At 67.0% G+C, this 14467-nt stretch overlaps 1 protein-coding gene and 1 long non-coding RNA gene across 2 annotated transcripts in view; one reads left to right on the top strand and one right to left on the bottom strand.

Moving 5' to 3' along the window:
• Positions 1–14467, bottom strand: part of LOC126998624 (uncharacterized) — an 83792-nt gene that overhangs the window by 28713 nt on the left and 40612 nt on the right. The window lies entirely within an intron of this gene.
• LOC126998653 (uncharacterized) lies at positions 7587–10410 on the top strand. Its single transcript, XR_007752959.1, has 2 exons — positions 7587–8753; positions 9230–10410. It is a non-coding gene; the product is annotated as an uncharacterized LOC126998653 (long non-coding RNA).

Here is a 14467-nt window from a genome sequence, read left to right as displayed (position 1 = left end):
TACGGGTGTCTGCTGGGCGCCTGCCCAGAGAGCCCGTGCCTCCGTCGCTGCTCGCCGGCTGTTACCCGTGGCTGTGGCGGCGGCGGAGGCGTCCCGCAACGAGCTTGCATTGCTCGCCCACACGAGCGGGCTGCTCCGCCAGAGCTCGGAGGGCCCGTTCCTCCGTCGCTGCCCGCCGGCTTTTACCCGTGGCTGTGGCGGCGACGGAAGGGCTCCCTCACCCGCCGCACGCCCGCGGCGGGTCCCCCTCTGCGACGGGCCGTCCACAGTGACAAAGGCCCGTTCCCCCTTTTTAGGGGGTAAACCTAAAACGAACGAACGAACGAACGGTAATGACAGTGGACCGCCAGCACTCCTCGGGCGAGCGGCCGGGGGGTCCTTCTGCTGCGGCGTGGTTGACCCGCTTGGTCATCCTCGCTTAGGGCCCCACCGCGGCAGTCAAGTCGATCGGTCGGCTGCTCGCCCGTGCACCGCTACGGGTGTCTGCTGGGCGCCTGCCCAGAGAGCCCGTGCCTCCGTCGCTGCTCGCCGGCTGTTACCCGTGGCTGTGGCGGCGGCGGAGGCGTCCCGCAACGAGCTTGCATTGCTCGCCCACACGAGCGGGCTGCTTCTGAGCCAGAGCTCGGAGGGCCCGTTCCTCTGTCGCTGCCCCCCGGTTTATACCCGTGGCTGAGGCGGCGACGGAAGGGCTCCCCTACCCGCCGCACGCCCGCGGCGGGTCCCCCTCTGCGACGGGCCGTCCACTGTGACAAAGGCCCGTTCCCCCTTTTTTAGGGGGTAAACCTAAAACGAACGAACGAACGAACGGGCAATGACAGTGGACCGCCAGCACTCCTCGGGCGAGCGGCCGGGGGTCCTTCTGCTGCGGCGTGGTTGACCCGCTTGGTCATCCTCGCTTAGGGCCCCACCGCGGGAGTCAAGTCGATCGGTCGGCTGCTCGCCCGTGCACCGCTACGGGTGTCTGCTGGGCGCCTGCCCAGAGAGCCCGTGCCTCCGTCGCTGCTCGCCGGCTGTTACCCGTGGCTGAGGCGGCGGCGGAGGCGTCCCGCAACGAGCTTGCATTGCTCGCCCACACGAGCGGGCTGCTCCTGAGCCAGAGCTCGGAGGGCCCGTTCCTCCGTCGCTGCCCCCCGGTTTATACCCGTGGCTGAGGCGGCGACGGAAGGGCTCCCCCACCCGCCGCACGCCCGCGGCGGGTTCCCCTCTGCGACGGGCCGTCCAAAGTGACAAAGGCCAGTTCCCCCTTTTTAGGGGGTAAACCTAAAACGAACGAACGAACGAACGGGCAATGACAGTGGACCGCCAGCACTCCTCGGGCGAGCGGCCGGGGGGTCCTTCTGCTGCGGCGTGGTTGACCCGCTTGGTCATCCTCGCTTAGGGCCCCACCGCGGCAGCCAAGTCGATCGGTCGGCTGCTCGCCCGTGCACCGCTACGGGTGTCTACTGGGCGCCTGCCCAGAGAGCCCGTGCCTCCGTCGCTGCTCGCCGGCTGTTACCCGTGGCTGTGGCGGCGGCGGAGGCGTCCCGCAACGAGCTTGCATTGCTCGCCCACACGAGCGGGCTGCTCCTGAGCCAGAGCTCGGAGGGCCCGTTCCTCCGTCGCTGCCCCCCGGTTTATACCCGTGGCTGAGGCGGCGACGGAAGGGCTCCCCCACCCGCCGCACGCCCGCGGCGGGTTCCCCTCTGCGACGGGCCGTCCACAGTGACAAAGGCCCGTTCCCCCTTTTTAGGGGGTAAACCTTAAACGAACGAACGAACGAACGAACGGGCAATGACAGTGGACCGCCAGCACTCCTCGGGCGAGCGGCCGGGGGGTCCTTCTGCTGCGGCGTGGTTGACCCGCTTGGTCATCCTCGCTTAGGGCCCCACCGCGGCAGTCCAGTCGATCGGTCGGCTGCTCGCCCGTGCACCGCTACGGGTGTCTGCTGGGCGCCTGCCCAGAGAGCCCGTGCCTCCGTCGCTGCTCGCCGGCTGTTACCCGTGGCTGTGGCGGCGGCGGAGGCGTCCCGCAACGAGCTTGCATTGCTCGCCCATACGAGCGGGCTGCTCCTGAGCCGGAGCTCGGAGGGCCCGTTCCTCCGTCGCTGCCCCCCGGTTTATACCCGTGGCTGAGGCGGCGACGGAAGGGCTCCCCCACCCGCCGCACGCCCGCGGCGGGTTCCCCTCTGCGACGGGCCGTCCACAGTGACAAAGGCCCGTTCCCCCTTTTTAGGGGGTAAACCTAGAACGAACGAACGAACGAACGGGCAATGACAAAGGCCCGTTCCCCCTTCTTAGGGGGTAAATCCTTGAATGAATGAATGAATGAATTGTAACGCAGTGGAACGCCAGCACTCCTCGGGCGAGCAGCTGGGGGGTCCTTCTGCGGCGGCGTGGTTGACCCGCCTGGTTATCCACGCTTAGGGCCCCACCGCGGCAGTCAAGTCGACCGGTCGGCTGCTCGCCCGTGCACCGCTACGGGTGTCTACTGGGCGCCTGCCCAGAGAGCCCGTGCCTCCGTCGCTGCTCGCCGGCTGTTACCCGTGGCTGTGGCGGCGGCGGAGGCGTCCCGCAACGAGCTTGCATTGCTCGCCCACAAGAGCGGGCTGCTCCTGAGCCAGAGCTCGGAGGGCCCGTTCCTCCGTCGCTGCCCCCCGGCTTATACCCGTGGCTGAGGCGGCGACGGAAGGGTTCCCCCACCCGCCGCACGCCCGCGGCGGGTTCCCCTCTGCGACGGGCCGTCAACAGTGACAAAGGCCCGTTCCCCCTTTTTAGGGGGTAAACCTAAAAAAAAAAAAAAAAAAAAAAAAAAAAAAAAAAAAAAAAATTGGAACGCAGTGGAACGACAGCACTCCTCGGGCGAGCAGCTGGGGGGTCCTTCTGCGGCGGCGTGGTTGACCCGCCTGGGTATCCTCGCTTAGGGCTCCACCGCGGCAGTCAAGTCGACCGGTCGGCTGCTCGCCCGTGCACCGCTACGGGTGTCTGCTGGGCGCCTGCCCAGAGAGCCCGTGCCTCCGTCGCTGCTTGCCGGCTGTTACCCGTGGCTGTGGCGGCGGCGGAAGGTCCCGCAACGAGCTTGCATTGCTCGCCCACACGAGCGGGCTGCTCCTGAACCGGAGCTCGGAGGGCCCGTTCCTCCGTCGCTGCTCGCCGGCTTATACCCGTGGCTGTGGCGGCGACGGAAGGGTTCCCCCACCCGCCGCACGCCCGCGGCGGGTTCCCCTCTGCGACGGGCCGTCCACGGACAAAGGCCCGTTCCCCCTTTTTAGGGGGTAAATCGAGAAACGAACGAACGAACGAATTACCCGCCGAGTGGAACGCCAGCACTCCTCGGGCGAGCAGCTGGGGGGTCCTTCTGCGGCGGCGTGGTTGACCCGCCTGGTTATCCTCGCTTAGGGCCCCACCGCGGCAGTCAAGTCGACCGGTCGGCTGCTCGCCCGTGCACCGCTACGGGTGTCTGCTGGGCGCCTGCTCAGAGAGCCCGTGCCTCCGTCGCTGCTCGCCGGCTGTTACCCGTGGCTGTGGCGGCGGCGGAGGCGTCCCGCAACGAGCTTGCATTGCTCGCCCACACGAGCGGGCTGCTCCTGAGCCGGAGCTCGGAGGGCCCGTTCCTCCGTCGCTGCTCGCCGGCTTATACCCGTGGCTGTGGCGGCGACGGAAGGGTTCCCCCACCCGCCGCACGCCCGCGGCGGGTTCCCCTCTGTCCACGGACAAAGGCCCGTTCCCCCTTTTTAAAGGGTAAATTTAAAAAAAAAAAAAATTAAATAAAAAATTACCCGCCAGTGGAACGCCAGCACTCCTCGGGCGAGCAGCTGGGGGGTCCTTCTGCGGCGGCGTGGTTGACCCGCCTGGTTATCCTCGCTTAGGGCCCCACCGCGGCAGTCAAGTCGACCGGTCGGCTGCTCGCCCGCGCACCGCTACGGGTGTCTACTGGGCGCCTGCCCAGAGAGCCCGTGCCTCCGTCGCTGCTCGCCGGCTGTTACCCGTGGCTGTGGCGGCGGCGGAGGCGTCCCGCAACGAGCTTGCATTGCTCGCCCACACGAGCGGGCTGCTCCTGAGCCAGAGCTCGGAGGGCCCGTTCCTCCGTCGCTGCCCGCCGGCTTTTACCCGTGGCTGTGGCGGCGACGGAAGGGCTCCCTCACCCGCCGCACGCCCGCGGCGGGTTCCCCTCTGCGACGGGCCGTCCACGGACAAAGGCCCGTTCCCCCTTTTTAGGGGGTAAATCGAGAAACGAACGAACGAACGAATTACCCGCCCCAGTGGAACGCCAGCACTCCTCGGGCGAGCAGCTGGGGGGTCCTTCTGCGGCGGCGTGGTTGACCCGCCTGGGTATCCTCGCTTAGGGCTCCACCGCGGCAGTCAAGTCGACCGGTCGGCTGCTCGCCCGTGCACCGCTACGGGTGTCTGCTGGGCGCCTGCCCAGAGAGCCCGTGCCTCCGTCGCTGCTTGCCGGCTGTTACCCGTGGCTGTGGCGGCGGCGGAAGGTCCCGCAACGAGCTTGCATTGCTCGCCCACACGAGCGGGCTGCTCCTGAGCCGGAGCTCGGAGGGCCCGTTCCTCCGTCGCTGCTCGCCGGCTTATACCCGTGGCTGTGGCGGCGACGGAAGGGTTCCCCCACCCGCCGCACGCCCGCGGCGGGTTCCCCTCTGCGACGGGCCGTCCACGGACAAAGGCCCGTTCCCCCTTTTTAGAGGGTAAATTAAAAAAAAAAAAAAAAAAAAAAAAATTACCCGCCAGTGGAACGCCAGCACTCCTCGGGCGAGCAGCTGGGGGGTCCTTCTGCGGCGGCGTGGTTGACCCGCCTGGTTATCCTCGTTTAGGGCCCCACCGCGGCAGTCAAGTCGACCGGTCGGCTGCTCGCCCGCGCACCGCTACGGGTGTCTACTGGGCGCCTGCCCAGAGAGCCCGTGCCTCCGTCGCTGCTCGCCGGCTGTTACCCGTGGCTGTGGCGGCGGCGGAGGCGTCCCGCAACGAGCTTGCATTGCTCACCCACACGAGCGGGCTGCTCCTGAGCCGGAGCTCGGAGGGCCCGTTCCTCCGTCGCTGCCCGCCGGCTTCTACCCGTGGCTGTGGCGGCGACGGAAGGGTTCCCCCACCCGCCGCACGCCAGCGGCGGGTTCCCCTCTGCGACGGGCCGTCCACGGACAAAGGCCCGTTCCCCCTTTTTAGGGGGTAAATCCTAGAAACGAAACGAAAAAAAAAATTACCCGCCCCAGTGGAACGCCAGCACTCCTCGGGCGAGCAGCAGGGGGTCCTTCTGCGGCGGCGTGGTTGACCCGCCTGGGTATCCTCGCTTAGGGCCCCACCGCGGCAGTCAAGTCGACCGGTCGGCTGCTCGCCCGTGCACCGCTACGGGTGTCTGCTGGGCGCCTGCCCAGAGAGCCCGTGCCTCCGTCGCTGCTTGCCGGCTGTTACCCGTGGCTGTGGCGGCGGCGGAGGCGTCCCGCAACGAGCTTGCATTGCTCGCCCACACGAGCGGGCTGCTCCTGAGCCGGAGCTCGGAGGGCCCGTTCCTCCGTCGCTGCTCGCCGGCTTCTACCCGTGGCTGTGGCGGCGACGGAAGGGTTCCCCCACACGCCGCACGCCCGCGGCGGGTTCCCCTCTGCGACGGGCCGTCCACGGACAAAGGCCCGTTCCCCCTTTTTAGGGGGTAAACCTAAAAACAACAACAACAACAAATTACCCGCCAGTGGAACGCCAGCACTCCTCGGGCGAGCAGCTGGGGGGTCCTTCTGCGGCGGCGTGGTTGACCCGCCTGGTTATCCTCGCTTAGGGCCCCACCGCGGCAGTCAAGTCGACCGGTCGGCTGCTCGCCCGTGCACCGCTACGGGTGTCTGCTGGGCGCCTGCCCAGAGAGCCCGTGCCTCCGTCGCTGCTCGCCGGCTGTTACCCGTGGCTGTGGCGGCGGCGGAGGCGTCCCGCAACGAGCTTGCATTGCTCGCCCACACGAGCGGGTTGCTCCTGAGCCGGAGCTCGGAGGGCCCGTTCCTCCGTCGCTGCTCGGCGGCTTCTACCCGTGGCTGTGGCGGCGACGGAAGGGTTCCCCCACCCGCCGCACGCCCGCGGCGGGTTCCCTTCTGCGACGGGCCGTCCACGGACAAAGGCCCGTTCCCCCTTTTTAGGGGGTAAATCTGGAGAAGAAGAAGAAGAAGAATTACCCGCCAGTGGAACGCCAGCACTCCTCGGGCGAGCAGCTGGGGAGTCCTTCTGCGGCGGCGTGGTTGACCCGCCTGGTTATCCTCGCTTAGGGCCCCACCGCGGCAGTCAAGTCGACCGGTCGGCTGCTCGCCCGTGCACCGCTACGGGTGTCTACTGGGCGCCTGCTCAGAGAGCCCGTGCCTCCGTCGCTGCTCGCCGACTGTTACCCGTGGCTGTGGCGGCGGCGGAGGCGTCCCGCAACGAGCTTGCATTGCTCGCCCACACGAGCGGGCTGCTCCTGAGCGGGTGCTCGGAGGGCCCGTTCCTCCGTCGCTGCTCGCCGGCTTCTACCCGTGGCTGTGGCGGCGACGGAGGGGTCCCCACACCCGCCGCACGCCAGCGGCGGGTTCCCCTCTGCGACGGGCCGTCCACGGACAAAGGCCCGTTCCCCCTTTTTAGGGGGTAAAAAACAAAAAAATATTACCCGCCGCAGTGGAACGCCAGCACTCCTCGGGCGAGCATCTGGGGGGTCCTTCTCCGGCGGCGTGGTTGACCCGCCTGGTTATCCTCACTTAGGGCCCCACCGCGGCAGTCAAGTCGACCGGTCGGCTGCTCGCCCGTGCACCGCTACGGGTGTCTACTGGGCGCCTGCCCAGAGAGCCCATGCCTCCGTCGCTGCTCGCCGGCTGTTACCCGTGGCTGTAGCGGCGGCGGAGGCGTCCCGCAACGAGCTTGCATTGCTCGCCCACACGAGCGGGCTGCTCCTGAGCGCCTGCTCGGAGGGCCCGTTCCTCCGTCGCTGCTCGCCGGCTTCTACCCGTGGCTGTGGCGGCGGCGGAGGGGTCCCCACACCCGCCGCACGCCCGCGGCGGGTTCCCCTCTGCGACGGGCCGTCCACGGACAAAGGCCCGTTCCCCCTTTTTAGGGGGTAAACCTAAAAACAACAACAACAACAAATTACCCGCCAGTGGAACGCCAGCACTCCTCGGGCGAGCAGCTGGGGGGTCCTTCTGCGGCGGCGTGGTTGACCCGCCTGGTTATCCACGCTTAGGGCCCCACCGCGGCAGTCAAGTCGACCGGTCGGCTGCTCGCCCGTGCACCGCTACGGGTGTCTACTGGGCGCCTGCCCAGAGAGCCCGTGCCTCCGTCGCTGCTCGCCGGCTGTTACCCGTGGCTGTGGCGGCGGCGGAGGCGTCCCGCAACGAGCTTGCATTGCTCGCCCACACGAGCGGGCTGCTCCTGAGCCAGAGCTCGGAGGGCCCGTTCCTCCGTCGCTGCCCCCCGGCTTATACCCGTGGCTGAGGCGGCGACGGAAGGGTTCCCCCACCCGCCGCACGCCCGCGGCGGGTTCCCCTCTGCGACGGGCCGTCAACAGTGACAAAGGCCCGTTCCCCCTTTTTAGGGGGTAAACCTAAAAAAAAAAAAAAAAAAAAAAAAAAAAAAATTGGAACGCAGTGGAACGCCAGCACTCCTCGGGCGAGCAGCTGGGGGGTCCTTCTGCGGCGGCGTGGTTGACCCGCCTGGTTATCCACGCTTAGGGCCCCACCGCGGCAGTCAACTCGACCGGTCGGCTGCTCGCCCGTGCACCGCTACGGGTGTCTACTGGGCGCCTGCCCAGAGAGCCCGTGCCTCCGTCGCTGCTCGCCGGCTGTTACCCGTGGCTGTGGCGGCGGCGGAGGCGTCCCGCAACGAGCTTGCATTGCTCGCCCACACGAGCGGGCTGCTCCTGAGCCAGAGCTCGGAGGGCCCGTTCCTCCGTCGCTGCCCGCCGGCTTTTACCCGTGGCAGTGGCGGCGACGGAAGGGCTCCCCCACCCGCCGCACGCCCGCGGCGGGTTCCCCTCTGCGACGGGCCGTCCACGGACAAAGGCCCGTTCCCCCTTTTTAGGGGGTAAATCGAGAAACGAACGAACGAACGAATTACCCGCCGAGTGGAACGCCAGCACTCCTCGGGCGAGCAGCTGGGGGGTCCTTCTGCGGCGGCGTGGTTGACCCGCCTGGTTATCCTCGCTTAGGGCCCCACCGCGGCAGTCAAGTCGACCGGTCGGCTGCTCGCCCGTGCACCGCTACGGGTGTCTGCTGGGCGCCTGCTCAGAGAGCCCGTGCCTCCGTCGCTGCTCGCCGGCTGTTACCCGTGGCTGTGGCGGCGGCGGAGGCGTCCCGCAACGAGCTTGCATTGCTCGCCCACACGAGCGGGCTGCTCCTGAGCCGGAGCTCGGAGGGCCCGTTCCTCCGTCGCTGCTCGCCGGCTTATACCCGTGGCTGTGGCGGCGACGGAAGGGTTCCCCCACCCGCCGCACGCCCGCGGCGGGTTCCCCTCTGCGACGGGCCGTCCACGGACAAAGGCCCGTTCCCCCTTTTTAGAGGGTAAATTTAAACAAAAAAAAAAATTAAATAAAAAATTACCCGCCAGTGGAACGCCAGCACTCCTCGGGCGAGCAGCTGGGGGGTCCTTCTGCGGCGGCGTGGTTGACCCGCCTGGTTATCCTCGCTTAGGGCCCCACCGCGGCAGTCAAGTCGACCGGTCGGCTGCTCGCCCGCGCACCGCTACGGGTGTCTACTGGGCGCCTGCCCAGAGAGCCCGTGCCTCCGTCGCTGCTCGCCGGCTGTTACCCGTGGCTGTGGCGGCGGCGGAGGCGTCCCGCAACGAGCTTGCATTGCTCGCCCACACGAGCGGGCTGCTCCTGAGCCAGAGCTCGGAGGGCCCGTTCCTCCGTCGCTGCCCGCCGGCTTTTACCCGTGGCTGTGGCGGCGACGGAAGGGCTCCCTCACCCGCCGCACGCCCGCGGCGGGTTCCCCTCTGCGACGGGCCGTCCACGGACAAAGGCCCGTTCCCCCTTTTTAGGGGGTAAATCGAGAAACGAACGAACGAACGAATTACCCGCCCCAGTGGAACGCCAGCACTCCTCGGGCGAGCAGCTGGGGGGTCCTTCTGCGGCGGCGTGGTTGACCCGCCTGGGTATCCTTGCTTAGGGCTCCACCGCGGCAGTCAAGTCGACCGGTCGGCTGCTCGCCCGTGCACCGCTACGGGTGTCTGCTGGGCGCCTGCCCAGAGAGCCCGTGCCTCCGTCGCTGCTTGCCGGCTGTTACCCGTGGCTGTGGCGGCGGCGGAAGGTCCCGCAACGAGCTTGCATTGCTCGCCCACACGAGCGGGCTGCTCCTGAGCCGGAGCTCGGAGGGCCCGTTCCTCCGTCGCTGCTCGCCGGCTTATACCCGTGGCTGTGGCGGCGACGGAAGGGTTCCCCCACCCGCCGCACGCCCGCGGCGGGTTCCCCTCTGCGACGGGCCGTCCACGGACAAAGGCCCGTTCCCCCTTTTTAGAGGGTAAATTAAAAAAAAAAAAAAAAAAAAAAAATTACCCGCCAGTGGAACGCCAGCACTCCTCGGGCGAGCAGCTGGGGGGTCCTTCTGCGGCGGCGTGGTTGACCCGCCTGGTTATCCTCGCTTAGGGCCCCACCGCGGCAGTCAAGTCGACCGGTCGGCTGCTCGCCCGTGCACCGCTACGGGTGTCTGCTGGGCGCCTGCCCAGAGAGCCCGTGCCTCCGTCGCTGCTCGCCGGCTGTTACCCGTGGCTGTGGCGGCGGCGGAGGCGTCCCGCAACGAGCTTGCATTGCTCGCCCACACGAGCGGGTTGCTCCTGAGCCGGAGCTCGGAGGGCCCGTTCCTCCGTCGCTGCTCGCCGGCTTCTACCCGTGGCTGTGGCGGCGACGGAAGGGTTCCCCCACCCGCCGCACGCCCGCGGCGGGTTCCCTTCTGCGACGGGCCGTCCACGGACAAAGGCCCGTTCCCCCTTTTTAGGGGGTAAATCTGGAGAAGAAGAAGAAGAAGAATTACCCGCCAGTGGAACGCCAGCACTCCTCGGGCGAGCAGCTGGGGGGTCCTTCTGCGGCGGCGTGGTTGACCCGCCTGGTTATCCTCGCTTAGGGCCCCACCGCGGCAGTCAAGTCGACCGGTCGGCTGCTCGCCCGTGCACCGCTACGGGTGTCTACTGGGCGCCTGCCCAGAGAGCCCGTGCCTCCGTCGCTGCTTGCCGGCTGTTACCCGTGGCTGTGGCGGCGGCGGAGGCGTCCCGCAACGAGCTTGCATTGCTCGCCCACACGAGCGGGCTGCTCCTGAGCGGGTGCTCGGAGGGCCCGTTCCTCCGTCGCTGCTCGCCGGCTTCTACCCGTGGCTGTGGCGGCGACGGAGGGGTCCCCACACCCGCCGCACGCCAGCGGCGGGTTCCCCTCTGCGACGGGCCGTCCACGGACAAAGGCCCGTTCCCCCTTTTTAGGGGTAAAAAAAAAAAAAAGAAATTACCCGCCGCAGTGGAACGCCAGCACTCCTCGGGCGAGCATCTGGGGGGTCCTTCTCCGGCGGCGTGGTTGACCCGCCTGGTTATCCTCACTTAGGGCCCCACCGCGGCAGTCAAGTCGACCGGTCGGCTGCTCGCCCGTGCACCGCTACGGGTGTCTACTGGGCGCCTGCCCAGAGAGCCCGTGCCTCCGTCGCTGCTCGCCGGCTGTTACCCGTGGCTGTAGCGGCGGCGGAGGCGTCCCGCAACGAGCTTGCATTGCTCGCCCACACGAGCGGGCTGCTCCTGAGCGCCTGCTCGGAGGGCCCGTTCCTCCGTCGCTGCTCGCCGGCTTCTACCCGTGGCTGTGGCGGCGGCGGAGGGGTCCCCACACCCACCGCACGCCAGCGGCGGGTTCCCCTCTGCGACGGGCCGTCCACGGACAAAGGCCCGTTCCCCCTTTTTAGGGGGTAAATTAAAAAAAAAAAAAAAAAAAAAAAAAAAAAAAAAATTACCCGCACACAGTGGACAGCCAGCACTCCTCGAGCGAGCAACTCTCCAGGCCTCTTGGCCACCTATAGACTGTTGAGTTGCTCGCTCGGGTCAGCTACGGGCTGCTCCTGAGCGCCTGCTCGGAGGGCCCGTGCCTCCGTCGCTGCTCGCCGGCTTCTACCCGTGGCTGTGGCGGCGGCGGAGGCTTCCCCCACACCCGCCGCACGCCAGCGGCGGGTTCCCCCCTGCGACGGGCCGTCAATGGACAAAGGCCCGTTCCCCCTTTTTAGGGGGTAAATCCCTAAAAAAAAAAAAAAAAAAAAAAAAAAATTACCCGCACCTCAACACTCACAACACATTCAACACTCAGCCTTCATAGCGAGAGGACTTCCCCGCTCTCCAGTCGCCAACCGGCCACCGAAGAAGAAGAAGAAGAAGAAGAAAAGGACGAGCGGTGAAGAAGAATCTACGACTGGCGCGCCTTCCCATTGGCTGCCGTCACAGGGGCTGCGCACGCATCGTTGGAGTATCCTGACAAAAAAGAAGCCTAGCCTGGAAGCAGCCACTGGCCGCCGAGCCCTCCTATTGGCTCCCGCTCCAGGAGGTGCGCGCGCAACCTGCATCCCACCATCGCAGGCTCTCGCTCGAGCCTGACCTTCCTTTCTTTTGAGTTCCGGCAAAGTTCCGGCGCAGACAGCAGTGAGTGCAGACCCTCTCTCCTCACTGCTGCTCTCCCTGACTTGCCCCTGCAGACGGCCCGGTTGAGCTCTCAGCTCCCGCCTCTGCTATGGCGGCAAGAAGGAAGCGGCCCACGGAGTCTGCTCCTGACGACGGGGACGGATGGACCCGCGTGCAGAGCAAGCGGGCCCGAAGGAGGACGCTTCACGAGGACGGCGGGGAGGACCGATCGAGCGGACCCCTGCCGGAGTGGAGGCTGGTGTCTTCGGACTTCAGCACCCACTACCAGGCCATTCGGTGGATGGAGGACGAGCGGAAGCTGCGACTCCGGGTGACGGTCTCCCGCGCGGGGGACTTCCTCATCCGTGCGTGGGACTGGGACCACGCCACCACCCTGGACGAGATTGCTGCTGGACGGACCCGCGGCATCACCCTGGAGAAAAAGGAGGCGGCGGTGAAGGGTGTCCTGCTTGGATACCCAACCCACCTCCCATTGGACCCGGTGTTGGCGCACCCCTGCGTTGCAGCTGCAGTGAGGTGCCACTCCAACGCCGGCCACGGACGACGCCTGCCCACCCGGAGCGTGCAGCTGACGCTGCGGGGACGTGTCCCCGCCTCGCTGGACCTCGGATGCTGGGGACGCTTTACCTGCCGCCGCTACGTGCCGGAGCCTGTGCGCTGTTACAAGTGCCAGGCTTTCGGCCACAGGCAGCGGCAGTGTACCAGGACGAAGGAGCTGTGCGGCGTGTGCAGCGGGGACCACGCTACGAGGGACTGCGTTCGCCGCCTTAGGGAAGGCGTGGCGCGCCCGGTGGCTGTGTGCCCCAACTGCAGTTCAGGTCACCATGCCTGGAACCGCAGGTGCCCCGCTCGACTCCGCAGAATCCCGGGAGCCAAGCTGCAGAGGACGACGTCTTCGGCGGACCCGGCAGCAGCGCGGCCAAGGCAGCCGCCCACGGAGGAGAGGACGCCACCCCACGGTGAAGGACGAAAGAGGAGGCGCCGCAGACGGAAGAGGAGGACGGGACACACGGAACTGAGCGTCCCGACACCAAAGTCTCCCGCTAGGGAGATGGAGGTGGACCCACCACGGCCGACGAGAACGGAGACGGCTGCGGCGACCGCCGAGGTGACACCCCCAGTAGTGTCCCCAGATGTACCCGCGCCGAAGAAGACAAAGAGGACCAGGGACCAGACACTCGAGACGGTGGACGCGCCGGCGACTGCAGTGGAGCCAGCACCCCGCGAGGCCCCCGGCAGCTGCCAGGCGACCCAGACCCCACGGACCTACAATTTCAGTGAGGGCGAGTTGGTGGATCTCCTGATCCGCTACGAGCACCTCACTGAACAAGAGGAGGAGGCTAGGTTCGAGAGGATCCCGCACGAGACAGCCCTCCCCTTAGTGAGGAGGACACTCCGTGAAGGGAAGCCGCTCCCAGCCTCCATCCGCACGGCCCGCCCACTGGGTAACCCCCCACGTCACTTCGACCACAGGCAGGAGGTTGAGTGGGCGACTTACGAGGAGGAAGACGTCTCGGAGGACGAGGTCGACGTCGGAGACGTGGACGACGACTTCTTCCTCAACGCAGACAGAGACCTCACCGACGCTGAGCTCGAAAGCTACTACGCCGGTGACCACTGAATAAAAAGACATTTCATCCATGTGTAATCTTGTCCAATTGTAACTAGTGCCAACTATGTATCGTACATCGGGCAGGCTGCTTGTTTAGAGCCTGCTTTGGTAACCGCTTATTTTTGTAATTTTCATGTTTATTTTTATTTTTGTATCTTATGTAAAAGTTATCAATAAACTATTAAAGCAAAAAAGTTCCGGCAAAGTTCCGGCGCAGACAGCAGTGAGTGCAGACCCTCTCTCCTCACTGCTGCTCTCCCTGACTTGCCCCTGCAGACGGCCCGGTTGAGCTTTCAGCTCCCGCCTCTGCTATGGCGGCAAGAAGGAAGCGGCCCACGGAGTCCGCTCCTGACGACGGGGACGGATGGACCCGCGTGCAGAGCAAGCGGGCCCGAAGGAGGACGCTTCACGAGGACGGCGGGGAGGACCGATCGAGCGGACCCCTGCCGGAGTGGAGGCTGGTGTCTTCGGACTTCAGCACCCACTACCAGGCCATTCGGTGGATGGAGGACGAGCGGAAGCTGCGACTCCGGGTGACGGTCTCCCGCGCGGGGGACTTCCTCATCCGTGCGTGGGACTGGGACCACGCCACCACCCTGGACGAGATTGCTGCTGGACGGACCCGCGGCATCACCTTGGAGAAGAAGGAGGCGGCGGTGAAGGGTGTCCTGCTTGGATACCCTACCCACCTCCCATTGGACCCGGTGTTGGCGCACCCCTGCGTTGCAGCTGCTGTGAGGTGCCACTACAACGCAGGCCACGGACGACGCCTGCCCACGGGCGTGCAGCTGACGCTGCGGGGACGTGTCCCCGCCTCGCTGGACCTCGGATGCTGGGGACGATTCACCTGCCGCCGCTACGTGCCGGAGCCTGTGCGCTGTTTCAAGTGCCAGGCCTTCGGCCACAGGCAGCGGCAGTGTACTAGGACAGAGGAGCTGTGCGGCGTTTGCAGCAGGGACCACGCCACGAGGGACTGCGTTCGCCGCCTTCGGGAAGGTGTGGCGCGCCCGGTGGCTGTGTGCCCCAACTGCAGTTCCGGGCACCATGCCTGGAACCGCAGGTGCCCCGCTCGGCTCTGCAGAATCCCGGGTGCCAAGCTGCGGAGGACGACGTCTTCGGCTGACCCGGCAGCAGCGCGGCCCATGCAGCCGCCCACGGAGGAGAGGACGACACCCCACGGAGAAGGACGGAAGAGGAGGCGCCGCAGACGGAGGAGGAAGCCGGGACCCACGGAGCAGAGCGTCCCGACACCAAAGTCTCCCGCTAGGGAGATGGA

Source organism: Eriocheir sinensis, chromosome 2, assembly GCF_024679095.1.
Source record: "Eriocheir sinensis breed Jianghai 21 chromosome 2, ASM2467909v1, whole genome shotgun sequence".
NCBI classification, from domain to species: Eukaryota; Metazoa; Arthropoda; class Malacostraca; order Decapoda; family Varunidae; genus Eriocheir; species Eriocheir sinensis.
The sequence above is the reverse complement of the archived record's forward strand: the minus strand, read 5'-3'. Positions and strand labels throughout refer to the sequence as shown.